This window comes from Podarcis pityusensis, assembly GCF_964106645.2.
Source record: "Podarcis pityusensis genome assembly, chromosome: 13".
NCBI classification, from domain to species: Eukaryota; Metazoa; Chordata; class Lepidosauria; order Squamata; family Lacertidae; genus Podarcis; species Podarcis pityusensis.
The window spans coordinates 24,193,791-24,211,503 of record NC_138038.1 but is presented as its reverse complement, the minus strand read 5'-3'; the positions used below and the strand labels follow the sequence as shown (position 1 = coordinate 24,211,503).

Below are 17,713 nucleotides of genomic sequence, written 5' to 3'. Positions count from 1 at the left end.
AGCTAGCTTAGAATGAGTTAGAGTCATGCATCCCTTTAGCACAATGTTACCTGCACTGGCTGGCAGCAGGTCTCCAGGGTTTCTGGCTGGCACTTTCCCCCACTCTACCTGGGCACACCAGTGGATTGAAGATGAGACCTTCTGCATGCAAAGCCGGTGTCTTAACACCAAGCTACAGTCTATCCTGGGATTCCCAGGCCCTCTGTGGATACAGGTTCCAACACACGCAACAAAATATGCACAAACGTTTTCTTGCTTTTCCTCCTTTGGTTTCAGATCCATTTTACTCACTTATCTATGAGGATGTGGGTTGGGCAGGGAGGGCGAGGGAGGATAAAACTCCAGATAGTGGCAGCCAACTACATTTTTCTCAGAATAAACTCAATGAAGCGAACGGACCTAACTTAGTCCTCCTAATTCTTATGAGTCTGCTGTGAGCAAAACTGAGCTGAAGACCAACCAGGGGCATTACAGGTATGCAGCCTCCTTAGGCCAGTTCAGTAGAAAGACCAGTGCTGGGGAGGAGAGACAGAGGGAGAGGAGGATGTGTGCTTGCAAAACACCTGGCCAAACACTGCCACTGGCCGAGGAATCGTGGGCTTGTTTTTGGGGTTGATGGATGGGCCTTACGGATTGCGGATGATAGATGTCTCTGCCAAGCTGCTCATTTACAGGGCTTTGCAAAACTGTTGCCTGAAATTAAGTATTGGCATTTTCAGCAGGTGAGTCAGTCCCGTTTGAAAGAGGCTGCAGGGAGAACCATAAGGTCACCCTTTCCCTGCCCCCATTTCTCCAGACATAATTTACCTCTGGCCTGCCAATGGTCAGCGAACCTCTCCACATAGACCAACATCATTAGCACTGTCGTGTGGAAGCGGAAGCGTTAGTAACAAATGGTTGGCTAGTAACTTTTCTGACTTTATTTACAAGGCATGCCATAAATGAAGCCCTGTATATAAGTGGCCCCCTTGGCCCTTTCTATCGGCCCATATGGGACCAGCACGGGTAACCAGGTCTGGAAAATATTTAATATTCCTACCTTCATGGCTGTGATTCGTGGGTTGGCCACTTAATTTTATTTTTGTTTTACTGTGATTTTGAGCTGTGTTTTAATCAGTTGTTTGGTTTTGTGTTTTTAATGTATTATATATTTGGTTTTAGCCGCCCTGAGCCCGGCCTTGGCCAGGGAGGGCGGGGTATAAATAAATAATATTTATATATTTATTATTATTATTAGTGAAAACCAGGGCTGTGGGTAAACTGTGATTCTGCAGGTGCACAAGAAAAAAATGAGCATAAATCCAGCTTCCTAAACATCTACTTGCTCTATTATTTTTTCCCCATTAAAAAAACACCACTGGATGCCATGCTTAGTATATATTTTTTTAATCTCTCTTTAACTTGAAAAGCAAAATATGGCACTTTTTGAAACCCATAAATTAAAACTTCAAAATACTGCTGGGTCTTAAACTGGTGCAGAACCTTATGTCATCTATCCATTACTTTTTCCTTTTGTGATTTGATTTGTGTTCTCCTTCACACTTTTCCTTATTTACCCCACACAATAGATTCATCTTATCCGAATTCATGTATCAACCTATTTGTATATACCCACCGATCAATGAATACCGAGAAGAAGGAGAAATATATCTGTTTGAGAAAAGGCAACGCTTTTTAAACGCGGCTCGCAAACTCTTCAGACACTGAACACATTGTATTAGATTAGTATTAAAGAATGTGTTTGGAGAGGTATGTCTGCTCATTGATAGGATATCAAGATCTGGATCGATGATGGAGGGAGTCACCGCCACATGGAGGGTGCCCTTGCACCACTCACCTCTGTTGATGTACACAGTTGGATCAAATTTTAGCATCAAAAAGGAGGTGTGCATGAAGGTAGCTAGGGCTCTCCACCCTCCCATATCTTGATTCCCTACAATCCGTCACTTGGATTTCTTCTTCTATCAGAACCCTGGCACCTCCTTCCCAAAGCCCAAGAAGCTTCTGCCTGGCTAAGGGATGGAGGCGCGATGCCCACATGCATGATGCCAGGACATCAAGATGTCATGCGCCCCCTCCCCAATCTCCCTCACAAGCTGGCGCTTCTGGCCCTACAGAAAATTTCAGCGCACGCCACTACTGCCAACCGCTCTACCTAATTTATATCTTGGCTTTCCTCTGAAGAATCTTAGGGTGGAATGCACAGTTCCACCGCAACTGGAGGTCTCAGAGCTGTGAATTTATTTCCCGCACATTTTCAGCCAGGCAGACTCAAGAGGAATGCCTCTTAGCATGCACAGAGTATCTTCCCAGTAGCAGAAAACCATCTAGACTGAGGATGCTCACAGCTTCCCACAAAGCTCCAGAGCTTCTAAACTAGAGTCATCTGTCCAGTAAAGATGTGACGAAATGCTTCCCTCCCCTCTTTGGCTGGGAAAGGAACCTGCCTTGTTGTTTCTCATTTGTTTTCCACCCTAAAGGACCTCTTTCCTTTTGCTTTGGTAGCTGCCGCGTGCCCTTGGGTGCCAGGCGTGATGGATGGCCGCTGCTTTCCCCTGCCATTTGTCATGCCCAAACCTATAGTGCCAGTGGCTTCTTGGGCTCCTCGTCCATTAATATCCCAGAGAGTGTCTGGGTGATGCACTGTTTGCTTGCCGCTTGCTACACGCCTGCCAAGATTGATACAGCAAAGAAAGCGGCAAGCAGATGGGAAGATGCACAAGCAAGCCAACCCATAATCAAACTGCCCGTCACATGGCAGAGTGGTGGTGCTGGTGGGAACTATTAGCAAGATGTTCAGCCCTGGGGGTCCTAAGTTAAATCAGTGGTGCTGTTACATAATTTTAGACTCTGGACTTAATGGTGACACCGGTTTTTCCAGTCTTAAATTATTTCACAGGAGCATCCCCCCTCATTAGATGATTGTGTGTTTTATTCCACTAACTTCATAATCAGGTATGCCAACCCTGCTGTGTTTAGGGGCCTTCCTGCTCATTCTGCTGATTCTGCTGAGTCCCAGTCCTGCTCTGGTGGCACCACTGAGTTAAATTAATCGTGGAAGTGCTCCATAACATCAATGGAGGGAAAATAAAGGAGTGCAGCTCTTGAACTTTTTTTTAGAACAGGAGTGATAGCATTATCTTCCAGAGGGCCAGGGCAAGTGGTTTGATGAGGGAATAATTTGACCATGAAGCTTTCCACTTTTACTATTATTTATGACAGATTAGCATAGAGAATGAGGGAAACAGCCAAGCAGAGGCTAGGCACTTCTTTCCTTTCCTTTGATGGAATCCCTACTTCAGCCACGGAGTTTTAATGATAACCCTTCTTTACAAAACTGTTTGCGTTTCTAATTAAAAGCTAAATGTCGCATTTCAGCTGCCTTAAAATCAGTGTGTTTTACAAGGTGAATCTGTGCTGTCAGAAGCAAGCACCACTGAGTACGTTGCAGCGTACTCCCAGAAAACTATACAATTACATCCAACTATTCTCCCAGGGTATGTACATTTCATTGTTTGTTTTGTAACAGAAGAAAATCCTTAATAAAAACGAATTGAAAACAAAGCAAAACTATACTCCCAGGAAGCTATATAATTACCTTCATGCTGATTCTAATGAACTGGGTATTGTGCTATGTATTGCTGCTCATGCGTCTGTTTGTAATTATTATTATTTTCTTATATATTAATTTATGTACCACTAATATGCCAGATTGGCTTCTAAGGTGTTTGCAACTATGAAATCAATACATAACTAAAATACCCAATAACAAGTCCATTGGGGCACTAAAACATCCTTAATTTAAATATATGGTAAAGCAAAACATTATAATTAAAACGGCTTTTTTAAAAGTTAAAAAATAATTTTTGCTGTTCATTTATATACCATATTTATTAATCTGTATACCCATAATGATATATAGGATCAACACAGCAGTCTATATTGAGTGGAAGAATGCAGCTGCCTGCATTTTTTTATTCTCTTTATGGCATGGCTATGGGTTCCAGGGGGAAAGGGGGTATGGGGCCTGTAATATTATTTCTAGGTTGCTTACTATAAAAACATCTCTAAGTGGTGTAGAGCAAACCGAAGCATATCATAACAACACTGAAAACATGCCATGAAATACAAAAATAAAATATAGCCTCTTAAAATACAAAAGGGCAGTCTCCACCTTTAACAACCCAGGAAAGCCTGAGCAAAAAGCATAATCTTCCAGAGACTTTGAAGCAGGGAGGGCGCTCTGGCTTCCGTCACGGTGTTCCGTTGCACCAGAAGCGCTTTAGTCCTGCTGGCCACATGACCCGGAAAGCTGTCTGTGGACAAACGCCGGCTCCCTCGGCCTGAAAGCAAGATGAGCACCGCAACCCCATAGTCCCCTTTGACTGGACTTAACCATCCAGGGGTCCTTTACCTTAAATAAATAAATATTTAATTCTCAGGCTTTTAATGAATGACTCTATCTGTTAATTGATCCCATTTGCAAACTGCGATTGACATTAATCAGTACGCCTTTGGAGAGGGCCCAGAAGGGGACAGACTTAAGTGTGAGGTGACTTGGTATTTTATAAGCAAAAGCTAGGACCCACTATGGGGCGTGGGAGTGGGGGCATGCAATGAAATGTTGCAGTGTGGAATGCTCCTGTTCAAGGGTCCATCCTATCATGTCCTGTTCCAGGATACTCCATTACATTCCTCCTGCCTGCTGTTTTTCCATCCCCCTCCCTTGCTGCCAGCACTCTGCGGCCAGTGAGGCATACTTAGTTCCCACTGGGCTGTTTATATCCCCACACGCAAACACTTTCGGAAGGATTCTAAATAATTTTTTGTACTTCTGCAAATCTTGGGGTTCTTCCAAGCCCACTGGCTGCCAGCCTCTTTCTTGTGCATGGATAGTGCCATTCTGACTACATAAGGATCCACACTCAGAGAACTGCATTTCTTTGATATTATTTCCTCTTTCATTGCGCTTGGGAAATTTTGAATATGGAGTCATTCTCCTATGGTCTTAAATTGCCAAACAGTGTGACTGACAGGCAAGGATGGAAGAAACGCTTCAATTTCAGTTCCCCATGTTTTTCATCATTCCACTCTTAAATTCGGTTTTCCACATCTCTGCAGTATGTTATGATTTATTTATTTTTAAACAATCCTCCTGAAAACTTGTCCGTATTTTAGTGTGTGTTTCTTCCAATATACAGCCTTTTTAATGCGACTTTAACATTTTTGCAAGCAGTTTCACCTGATACAAGGCGCTTTGCATGTAATTTTCACTCCCATGTGCATCTTTCCCCCTAATATTATTCATTTTGTATTTTCTGTTTGGCTGGAGAACTGCCTTGCAAAATTTGGAGGAATGGAAATTTCAAAGGATAGCTGTGTTTCGATTCTCACATTCATGCAAATAAGGTAAAAAGGTAAAGGGACCCCTGACCATTAGGTCCAGTCGTGGCCGACTCTGGGGTTGCGGCGCTCATCTTGCTTTATTGGCCGAGGGAGCCGGTGTACAACTTACGGGTCATGTGGCTAGCATGACTAAGCCGCTTCTGGCGAACCAGAGCAGCGCACAGAAACGCCGTTTACCTTCCCGCCGGAGCGGTACCTATTTATCTACTTGCACTTTGATGTGCTTTCGAACTGCTAGGTTGGCAGGAGCAGGGACCAAGCAACGGGAGCTCACCCTGTCATGGGGATTCGAACCACCAACCTTCTGATCGGGAAGTCCTAGGCTCTGTGGTTTAACCCACAGCACCACCCACGTCCCTGCAAATAAGGTAGTTTCTCATTAAAATCAAACAACAACAGTTCTCTCATCCAGCCCTACCGACAAGCTACATGGGTGTGCCGCTGGAAATCAATTAAACTGCTGAGGCTTCAAACAATGTCACGCTTAGCTGAGAGCAAGCCCCAGCAAACTCAGTGGGGCTTGCTTCGGAGTAAACATGCATAGGCTTGCTCTGCAAAAGCTGTTGCGGTTCCCAAGTATCCAGTGGTGCAATTAGTTAATTTTTATCACTCTGGACTTTGTGGACTTAATTTTTTTGGTGGCGGGGTGTTTGTGTGTGTCTTTAGATGGTAAATGTGCATTGTTTCACTTATTTCAAAATACAGTGGTACCTTGGTTCTCAAACGCCTTGGTACTCAAACAACTTGGAACCCAAACACTGCAAACCCGGAAGTAAGTGTTCCAGTTTGCGAACTTTTTTTGGAAGCTGAACATGCTCCATTTTGAGTGTTACACTTCTGATTTGAGTGCCACACTGTCATTTTGAGCGCCACACTTCCGTTTTGAGTGTTATGCTGAGGTCTGTCTATTTTTGCTATTTATTTTGTGTTTTTGCGGCTCTTTTTTGTTTTTGTGACTGTGTGGAACCCAGTTCAGCTACTGATGGATTGTGTGACTGCAATACATTGTTTATTGCTTTCATTTTATGGATCAATGCTCTTGTTAGATAGTAAAATTCATGTTAAATTGCTGTATTAGGGGTTGTTTTTAAAAGTCTGGAATGGATTAATCCATTTTGCATTACTTTCTGTGGGAAAGCGCACCTTGGTTTTGGAATGCTTTGGTTTTGAAATGGACTTCCAGAACGGATTAAGTTTGAGAACCAAGGTACCACTGTATGCTAAGCCAACTCTACTGTCCAGCTATCCAGCTGCCCTAAAGTTCTGCCCTAATGGCACGACTACTAAGTCTCACTGTGCTTTAATGGGGCTTATCCCCAAATAAGGATGCAAAAGTTTGCAGCCTAAGTTATACTTGAGACAGGTGGTGCCTGGCCGGTCACACAGAGAATCCTTTGCCTACCACAGAAGGTGGTGGTATGTATATATAAATGAAATTAGAGTTCGGAAACACTTTTTACAAAGAAAAATGCTAGAGAAATGGCTATGAATAAGTTTTTTAAAAATACATCAGGGCCCAGAGCTGTGGTTAATGGTTATTTTTATTCCTTATCGTCTAGCTTTCTTCCAGCAGGATCAGAATCCAATTTTGACAGAGGCAGGCACTCAAAAGCTTTCAAAAGGCACAGGTTCTTTTCCTCCCTGCCACAATGGCTAGTAACGAAATAAACACAGCAGGGACTTAACTTAAAAACCACAGAGCCGGTTCCAAGTAAAATATAAATGATACACCCATACAATCTGCTTAATGGAACTCTAAGTACAATGAAGTTAAAATGATTTCATGCAAGCTTTATTTCATCCTTTAGCCACAAAGCGTTTTACCTCTGTCCTTTTTTCCCTTTTATGGTGTGAAATACAGAAAAGTCATGGGCATCTGTGACGAGCTGGGCAGGATGTGTATGACAGGCCACGAGAAACATGACATTACTCATGTTTGTTTGTTTTTAAAGTGTGCTTTCAACAGGTCACATTTGCTTTGAAGGAAAAGCACACCTATCTGGAGCATGCTCCTTGTCTCTGAACCTGTTCCAACTTCCCACCCAAAATTGCACACACACTCCTCCCGGCAGCCATTTGTCATTGGAGGTGATGATTGCAGTAAAAGTTCAGGGCTAAGAGTTGGAAGAAGAAGAAGAAGAAGAAGAAGAAGAAGAAGAAGAAGAAGAAGAAGAGGAAGAAGAAGAGGAGGAGGAGTTTGGATTTGATATCCCGCTTTATCACTACCCTGAGGAGTCTCAAAGCGGCTAACATTCTCCTTTCCCTTCCTCCCCCACAACAAACACTCTGTAAGGTGAGTGGGGCTGAGAAACTTCAAAGAATGTGACTAGCCCAAGGTCACCCAGCAGCTGCATGTGGAGGAGTGGAGACGTGAGCCCCGTTCCCCAGATTACGAGACTACCGCTCTTAACCACTACACCACACTGGCTCTCAGTGTGGGAGTTCACATCATGGGGTTCTGCCCCATGATTACTAGGCCCATGAGAGTCTTTTTCCTTTCGTCCCACCTCTTTCCCAAGGAAAACCTGCGGTTTACTGCAAAATCAGAACATATGTCAACTCTGAGTCACGATTCGCAGCTTGGAAGTTTAGACAGCCAATCAGGTTGGGAGTGGGAGTGGCCCAGGCTTTCAGAAACGTATATAAGAAGTTGCTTTGCACCTGTTGTCCAGTTCTGTTAGTTCAATAAAGGTTTTTGCTGTTATCACTGTGTCTTGTCTCGTGGGAACCCACCTACACTTCATTAAGAGTCTAGGTAAAGCCAAAAGTACGTTTTCTGCTCCTCCCTGTCATTTACATCTTGTAATTGCTATGGATTTCTCTCATGCAAGGTGTGGAGGGATGTCCTCTGCTCTTGGGCACAGGGAAGCCTGTCAGATGACAAGGACAATCAAAGTTGATTAAGTGGGCAATTAGTTGCGGAAGGAAGCTCTGTAACGAATCTGTCTCCAGCCACCAAGACGGCATATTGCTTGCAACATGCTCTTTTAAGTAGGAGCAGCTGGTGGAAGGAGAGCTTTCCCCTAGTGCTGACTTGGTTAAAGCAGGCATCAGTAGCTTCCTGCACCCTCAGGTTGGTGTAGAAGCAGGATTCTTTTAGAGTGTTGCATATATGATTCTTGAGAGTGTTGCAAGTGCTTCAGAAGGACCCAGGTATTGAATGCTAAGTGTGTCTCCTGGCCACTGAGCCTCAGAAGCTACGTAGCTACATAGAAATTTTCCAAGGAAGCAATTTTGTAGCATGATAATTATGAAGCAAGCCTGCTATCACACGATAATTGTTCTCTTCCAAACAAATGTGTTTTGGACTGGAAACCAGTTAATTTTGAAAGTTTCCTAAAATCAAAGAGCACGGCAGCAGAACAGATGAAGTATGCATGGGATCTGAAATGAATAATGATTAGATTTTCAACATCCAATAATCCAGCTGTGTATTTGAATATATTCTGGGAGTTGCATTGCTGTGTCACGAAAAGTGGCTTTCCATATTTATTGTGTGTGTGTGTGGCTTGCTGCCTAACGAAGGACTATGTGCACTGGGCTGCTCCAAATATCTTGAGTGTGCCTCACATCTACCTATTATGGTGAGAACTGAAGCTAGTTATTTTACTTAGGTTGTGCACAAAGAGATTGGAATCCCAGCAGCAGCTGATCTGGCTGGTGCAAAGCATATTAGACTGCGGGTGGTCATGGGCTATAGAATCATAGAGTTGTAGAGTTGGAAGCGATCCCAACAGTCATCTATTCCACCCCCTTGCAATGTAGGTTATGTTTATCTATAGGCAGAGTGGCCGTAGCTCAGAAGCAGAGCTCGTGTTGCATGCAGAAATTCTAAATCTCAGCCCCTAGCATTTCCCACTTAAAAATGGATCTCAAGAGGCAGGACTGGGAGCACCCACTCCCTGATTTAAGAAAAGTAGACAGTACTGAGACAGCTGAACTCATCTGGTATTAGACAGTTTCAAGTATTCACTATACTTGCATGCTTGCACCCGTCTCTCTGTAATATTTGCTCAAGTGGTGTGTTACATCCATACAGTCAGCCATACAGGGATCTGTGCATTCTGACTCGGGTGAATGGAGTGGTAAATCTGATGCCAAAAGAAAAGATCACCTTCTGCCAGTTGGCTCCTTATGCGTACGCCATTTTGACGGTTAGAAGAAGGAAGGCTCAGAAATAGCTGTGCCAGCCTTATGTTACCAATTTTGGGCACAGATAATGAATCAAGAGCATGAATGGAAACTGGATAAACCGCTTCTGAATTTGATCCTGCCTACGTACAGGCTGTACTTGAACAACACACAGTCGCATATCTCTTATAAGTGAATCCATCAAATCATTATCAGACTCTATCCTCTTTTTGCCTCTGTTGCAGTGACCTAGCTGGTCTTCCAAAGAAATACATCAAGGGTGAAATATACTCAGAGTCGCAAAGTGATTTCATGCTCTTTATTCAGCTCATAGTGGTGAGGAGGAATGAATAATGTCCCCTCACAGTATCTGCTTTATATACATTATTTACACAATGGGCTGCACATGATTGGCTAATTCTGGAATTCTACTGTAAGCCAATCAGGTTGTGGATTCACTTCTATCTGGAGCAGGATTGGGTGGTTCCTGCCAACCAATCATACTGCTGCATTGTTCTAGGACCAATCAGACTGCTGCATTCTGAATCCTATTGTTCTAGGACCAATCAGACTGCTGCCTTTTGGATCCTATTGTTCTAGGACCAATCAGACTGCTACAGTTTGGATCCTATTCAACTCAGTACATAACACCCCTCCCCTCTAAGTTCCAGTCCTGCCCGGGAGGTCGCATTCATAGTCCTCAAGGTATGCCGGCGGCCTACGTGTGCGTTGTGGCCTGGGGTGTTCCCTGGTCCGGGCTCCGGGTTCTGGCTCGTGTTCCAAGGATGCTGGCTGTGATGCGGCTGTTTGGTCTGGTGCAACCGGCTCGCTCAGTCGTGGTTCTGGTTCCGGTGTCCTTTCGGCCTCACGGGTCCTCTCTGTATTTACTGATTCTGCCTCTCCTGCTGGCCCCTCCTGCTCTATGGGCCTCACTGCCCCGCTGTTCCCTTGGGACTCCTCTGACCTGTCCTCCTCCTGGTTTTCTCCCGGGAATCGTCGCCGTATCTGGTCGCAGTGGCGGCGCCAGCATTGCCCCCCATCCGTTAGCACCTCGTACGACACGGGGCCAGTGACCCTGGTGATTGTGGCGGGTACCCATGCTGGGCCTGCCCCAAAATTCTTTGCGTACACTGGGTCCTGGGCCTCGAAGGTCCGGGGGTTCCTGCCTTCCCCCACCACTACCTCATCCTGAGCTCTATCGGGGTGAAGGCGGTCCAATCTGATTGCAAGGCGCCGACCCATTAGTAGTTCAGCGGGGCTCCGGCCAGTCGTTGAGCTGGGGGTGCTGTGCTGTGCTAGAAGGAATGTGGCAAGGCGGTACTCCCAGTCCCCTTGCGTCATGCGGCGAAGGGTGTCCTTGGTGGTCCGCACCATGCGTTCTGCTTGGCCATTGGTGGCAGGGTGGAATGGCGCCGAACGGATGTGGCGGATGGCGTTCTGCGCTGTGAAGGTTTGGAATTCTCCTGACGTAAATGCAGTCCCGTTGTCTGAGACGAGAGTGTCAGGGAGCCCGTGGGTTGCAAACAGCCTGCGTAGTACCCGGATGGCTGCGGACGTGGAAGTGGACGGTACCAGTGCGACTTCCAGCCATTTGGTGTAGGAGTCCACCACTATGAAGAATGTTTTCCCCTGAAAGGGGCCAGCGAAATCCACATGCAGGCGTGACCATGGTGCTCGGGCGGACTCCCAGGACTGGACTGGGGCCCTTGGGGGATCTGGGCGGGATTCTTGGCAGGCCTGGCAGTGTTTGACCCAGGCCTCTATCTCTCCATCGATCCCCGGCCACCACACATAACTCCTGGCAAGGGCCTTCATTCTTACTACCCCTGGATGTGTCTCGTGTAGGGCTGTGAGGACCCTTTTGCAGAGGGGCTGGGGAACAACGACTCTGCTTCCCCATAACAGGCACCCCTTGTGGGCCGACAGTTCATGTTTGCGGGTTGTGTAGCCGGCGAATTCTGGCCCGGGGCTGCTGCTGGGCCATCCCCTCCACACCCAGTCCAGGACCCGGGAGATGACCCTATCTTTCTTGGAATGGTGTGCAACTTCTTGTGCCTGAATGGGGCGGTCGGGAAGCAGCTCCAGGCTCATAACCTCTTGTGCAGGTGCTGGGTCAGGGCCTGTTTCCGGTAGTGGTAGCCTGCTGAGGGCGTCCGCATGGCCCATCGCCTTCCCAGGTCGGTGAATCAGTGCATACTGGTAGCTGGCAAGGAAAATTGACCACCTGAGGACGCGAGGAGACAGCACTTGGGGGGTCTGCTTTTCGGGGGCAAACAAGCCAAGCAACGGCTTGTGGTCAGTCACCACGGTGAAGGGCCGCCCGTACAAGAAATCATGGAATTTTTTTACTCCCTTTACGATTGCCAGACCCTCCTTGTCGATTTGCGAGTAGTTCCGCTCGGTTGTGTTGAGTGTCTGGGAAAAGTACGCCACCGGTACCTCTCTTCCATCCGGGAGTTGGTGCCCCAGGACAGCTCCAATGCCATAGGGTGAGGCGTCGCATGCTAGCACCACCGGCAGCCTCTCGTCGAAGTGTGCCAAGACCGAGTTTGAGACAAGCAAGTCCTTGACTGCCTGGAATGCGGCCTCCTGGCGCTGGCCCCACACCCAAGGGGCCCGCTTGTCCAGGAGTCTGTGTAGGGGCTCCGCTACCGCCGCCTTGTGGGGAAGGAAGGAATGGTAAAAGTTCAATAGTCCCAAGAAGGCCTGAAGTTCAGTCTTGCTCTTGGGCGCTGGGGCATCACAAATGGCCCGTACCTTGTCCCCAGTCGGGTGGACCCCTTCTGCGTCCACCATAAATCCCAGAAAGTCCACCTGAGGCACTCCTAGTAGACATTTTTCCCGCTTCACCTTGAGACCCGCCGTCTGGAAACGGTGCAGAACGGTGCGGAGGCGGTCCTCAAACTCCTCTGGTGTGGGGCCGGCAATCAACACATCATCGAAGAAGGGGGTGACGCCAGGAATCCCTTTAAGGAGAGAGTCCATTATATTCTGGAATATGCCTGGTGCCACGCTGACACCGAATTGCAGCCGCTTTACCCTGAACGCTCCTCTGTGCGTCACAATCGTCTGTGCCTCTGCTGTGGCCTCATCTACTGGCAGCTGTTGATATGCTTGGGCCAAGTCCAGCTTGCCAAAAATTTTCGACCCAGCCAGGGTGGCAAGGACATGGCTGACCACTGGCACTGGGTATGCGTGGGCCGTGAGGGCCTTGTTTATGGTACATTTGTAGTCTGCGCAGATGCGGACCGAACCATTAGGCTTGACGGGTGTGACGATTGGGGTTTCCCAGGGAGCATTAGGCACCGGCTCCAGCACTCCTTGCTCTACGAGTCGGTCCAATTCCTCGTCTATACGGGGTTTCAAGGCGAACGGGACCCGGCGGGCCTTGAGCCTGACCGGTCGTACTGCGGGGTCAAGCTGTAGCGCAATGGGGGGGCCCGTATACTGTCCCAATTTCCCATCGAAAACCCCTGGAAATTCCTTGCATATGGCGTCCACGTCCACTTGTAAGCTAGTGTGGTTCACCCCGGTGACAGCTAGCCCCAGTGGTCCAAACCATGCCAATCCCAGTAAGCTAATGTAGGGGCCCTTGACCACAAGCAAGTCCAGTTGCCGCGTCCGCCCTCGGTATTGCACCCTGAAGGTCCCCACCCCCATTGTGGGGACCTTACGTTTCTGGAAGTCCCGGAGGGTGAATGGGGCCGGCCTGAGTTTGGGACCCCCAGTGGGACACAGTTTCCTTAAGGTCCTTGCCGAGATTATGGATAGAGTTGAACCCGTGTCAAGCTCCATGCGGCATGGGGCCCCCTCTATCTGTACCTCTACATAAATTTTCTCTACGTTGGGGTGGGGCAACTGGTATACCTGGAAGTCCGTGAGCTCCGTCGAGTTGCCTTGGTGCGTTGGGCCCCGGGACCTGGGGCTCTTGGATTGGTCATCTGATGCCTGGTGTCGGGTGGGCCGAGCCCGACACACCCGGGCGATGTGTCCCGATTTTCTGCACTGCCTGCACTCTGCGTTGCGGAAACGGCAGGTCCTCCTCTCGTGACTCTCCCCGCAGCTTGCGCAGTTCCCTCCTTCTCGTCGAGGCAGCTGTGGTCTGTGCGCTGCTTGAGTGCGCTGCTGTACTCGGTGCACCTCCTCCCTGTCGGATCCTGAGTCGTCGGTGAGGTCTTCATGGTGGACCCTCGGTTGGGATGGCAGGCTCGGCCGTGCCTCTTGGGTCGACCTCTCGGCAGCTTCTGTTGCCAGGGCCTCCTCCAGAGCGACCTGGAACGTTAGGTCCTTCTTAGCGTAGAGGCGCCGTTGCAGCTTCTCATCCTTCAGGCCACCGACGAGGCGGTCACGAAGCATGTTCTCCAGCTCTGAGAAGTTGCAGAACCGGGCGGCTTGGCGGAGAGAGGTCACAAACCCAGTTATGGTTTCCCCAGGGGCTTGCCGCTTTGCGTAGAAGGCATTTCGACGAGCCACCACTGAGGGCTGCGGCGAAAAGTGCCCCTTCAGCTGTTCCATTATTGTTTTGTATGGAACAGTAGCGACGTCTTCAGGCGCAAGGAGAGCCCGGGCGATTTCAAACGTCTCCTCTCCGCAGACGCTGAAGAATATCGCCCTCTTCTTGGCGTCTTCTTCGTCGGTGACCCCTTTGGCTTCTAGGAGGAAGGTGAAACGGGAGGCGTACGCTTCCCAGTCTCCAGATGCTGGGTTGAATGGCGAGAAGCTGCTGTTGGCTGCCATTCTGAGTTCCTTGTGCCCCGGAGCTGAAGCCTGGATACACGGTGCGAGGCAGCGGTGCGGCAGTTTGCGGTGCTGCGGTGCTGTGTGTGGCAGTCAGCTCAGCGGGATCCCATCCTCGTCGCCAGTGAAATATACTCAGAGTCGCAAAGTGATTTCATGCTCTTTATTCAGCTCATAGTGGTGAGGAGGAATGAATAATGTCCCCTCACAGTATCTGCTTTATATACATTATTTACACAATGGGCTGCACATGATTGGCTAATTCTGGAATTCTACTGTAAGCCAATCAGGTTGTGGATTCACTTCTATCTGGAGCAGGATTGGGTGGTTCCTGCCAACCAATCATACTGCTGCATTGTTCTAGGACCAATCAGACTGCTGCATTCTGAATCCTATTGTTCTAGGACCAATCAGACTGCTGCCTTTTGGATCCTATTGTTCTAGGACCAATCAGACTGCTACAGTTTGGATCCTATTCAACTCAGTACATAACAAAGGGTTTTCCAAGGCTCTGTAATATTATGAAGAGGTCACCTGGGAGGTACCAAAAGGTTAATTTCAACACTTTTATCGAATACCAAACTCCATACAGGGCAGTTTGACCAATTAGTCTTATCCACAGAACTGCAAAAAAGAAAAAGGTAGAAGCAAGGATGTCTCTGTTTAGGTCAAGACCATCTAGTTGTGCGTAAGTTATACCTTGAGGATAAAGCACAGGGTTAATAGGCAGGTATGATCTTTTCACCCTATACAGAGCTTTTTCTTATGAATATAATGCAATAGTCATTAGGTGGCTACTCTCCAAATATTTCTCAACATATTTTCCTTTTCTTAAGAGCAGGGTTGCATTGCTGAGGGAGAAGATGAATAGTGTACCCCTGTGCTGTTTCCCCAATTTAAATGTGTCCCTAAAGCTGCTATTTCCATAAAGGAGGAAGGGGAAAGGCAAGGTGTATTGAGGTGTATCCAAAAAAATAATCATCAGAATGTGTGAGCTGTGAAGATAGGACACACATAGAAGCCAATGAACAGAAGCTCTGGCCAGCCTCCTGCTTGAGACCAGGTGTTCCATCCATACAGTCATCCATACAAGGATCTGTGCGAAAGAGCCATTGCCCAGTGGTGCAAAGGGGAGGGTTGTGGGAAGAATCTTAGGTCCTGTCAATCAATGGGTCCAGGGAACCGCCAGCAGGCAATAAGGCAACAATGTTGGGCAGAAGGTGGAAGTCAGGTGTGTAGGATGGCAGGAAGGGCATCGAGACCTTGGACAGAATACAGTGAAGGCAAGAGCCAGGAAACAGATTATTTATGTCAGTGCTACAGAATGGGAAACAAGCTATCTGAGGCCAGTGTGTGCATAGGGTGCAGGGAAGGCTCTCCCAATTTGTTTAATTATACACTAGTATCTGAAATTACATAGCTTCTGCTTAGAGATAAAAAATTATGATGAACCAAACCAAAATTGTCGTATGACAACTTTGTGTGATGAAACTGCATGCAACAGTTTCTAAATATTTCTGTTTTTGGTGCCCTCCCCCCTAGAGCCTGGGGCTGTCCTGCACCACATGTCTTGTGTGGCTACCACTGTTCTGAGGGCATGCAGGGTGGTCTTGGTCCCACCTCTTTAAAGCTCAGCACAGCTGGGTTGCATTCTGGTTTTGAGGAGTGTGCTGCAAATATATTCACTACTGTCCCTTTGGGACCAGTGTGGTGAGGTCTGGAAAGATGCTATAAATATGTGGGGATATCAGCAGGGAGACATTCCGGGGGGGGGGCAGTGCTGATGGAGAAAGCATGGCCCCTGGAGGGTTAATTCTCATCTGTGGATATCTTGGCAGAAGGAAGCTCTGCAGACACTTTTTTTCCTGTGCTGGTCCAGGGAGATGGTCTTAGGTACCTTAGTACTACTCCAATGCACGGACTCCTGAGTCCAGGTCATTTTGAGTTATGCATGGCTCAGTCTCTGTCCAGGGTGAACATTAAGTGGCCCAGGCCCACCCAAGTCGGCATCAAATCATGTTCAACATGTAAGTCTTGTTGATGCAGCTTAAGGAAATAATATCAAGTTGCTGAACTCTGTACTTCAAATCCTCTTTTCTAAACTCAACAGCATCACACACAAACACACAATTTGAATTAGTGGGATTTATATCATGCATCTTTGCAAACAATCTAGGTGTTAGAACACTTCCCGAAATTAATTTAATCTCAGAGGTCTTCACCTCCCTCTCCTTGCTGCCATCAGGCACAGGGTTTTAGGGAACTATTCTTCCAATTCCTTATCTCTAGTATTATGCCTCTTATGAGGATAAGAAAAATTGTGGTGGCAAAACAAAAAAAACCCAAATGTGGTGGTCCAAATAGAGATAATTACAGAGAGTTTTGAATCTCTCCACCTCCAAAGCAGGTGAATGGCTCCATGTGGGATGAAGTTCAGAGATGTAATGTTCTTGGCGATGGATTTTATAATTTTATTTAATTTTATTTTTTTGCTGTTTTGGAGAACTGCCTGTTCTAGGGCACACCAGAGGAGAGGCTGCTGTTTTCAGCATGGTCTTAAGTAATTTGAAGGAGCTAATTCCAGAAGCATTCAGAAATGACTCACTTAATAACAGAGACCACGGGCTAATTAGGTTCAGCATTCCAGAGGGAGGGAAGGAACCACAAAATGACATTTATTAAACAGTAGGACCCGGGTGTTTTCTGCAGATGTGACAAGCTGCATGCTGCCACCCAACCCCTCCCGGTGTCAAACCAAACAAGGGGGGAAACATGCGAGGCACAGAAGTTGCGTGGGAAAGCCATCGGAATTCATAGAATCCTGGAAGAGACCAAAGGTCATGTAGGCCACATTAAACTACCCTCCTCCCTGCTCCAGTTTGCGCCAGCCAGGCTGTGCTGTTCTGCAAGCAGAGAGCAATTGCCCTTCAGAAATGGTGCTGGTAGCAGAGCAAATTGCTCCCGAGACGATTCAAGCAAGGGAGTCAAACCACACACCAGTCAAGTGGCAAACAAACCAAGATTGCCAGTCAATGGATGGAACTTTTCTTCCTAACCCCCAATATGGCAGTCGTCCTCAGCAAGAACAAAACGAAACCTCATCCGCTGAGGGTTGCTTCAAATCCTTCAAACCTTTCTCTGCAGGAGACACTTTCATCTAGGAATTACAGACCCTCCAAGCGTGTGTATTTTCCAGGGACAGTCCCGGGCTGACAGAAGCCAGCCGGTTTCTGATTTGATCCCGGAATATCCCGCTTTTCCTTAGAACATCCCTACTTTCATCAGAGAAATAGGTAGGGCTGGCATACGTCTGGACAGAAATTGCTGAAATGTCCGGGGAAATCTGGCAATGAAAGCTCGACAACTTTGCCAGAAAAAGCTTGACAACTTTTCTGTCTGGATTTTCAGTCTTTGAAATATGGCAACCCTAGTATGTGAC

At 47.4% G+C, this 17,713-nt stretch overlaps 1 protein-coding gene across 2 annotated transcripts in view; it reads left to right on the top strand.

Moving 5' to 3' along the window:
• The window catches only part of LOC308462075 (corticotropin-releasing factor receptor 1), a 71,138-nt gene that overhangs the window by 27,339 nt on the left and 26,086 nt on the right, over nt 1-17,713 (top strand). The gene's annotated exons all lie outside the window — the stretch shown is intronic.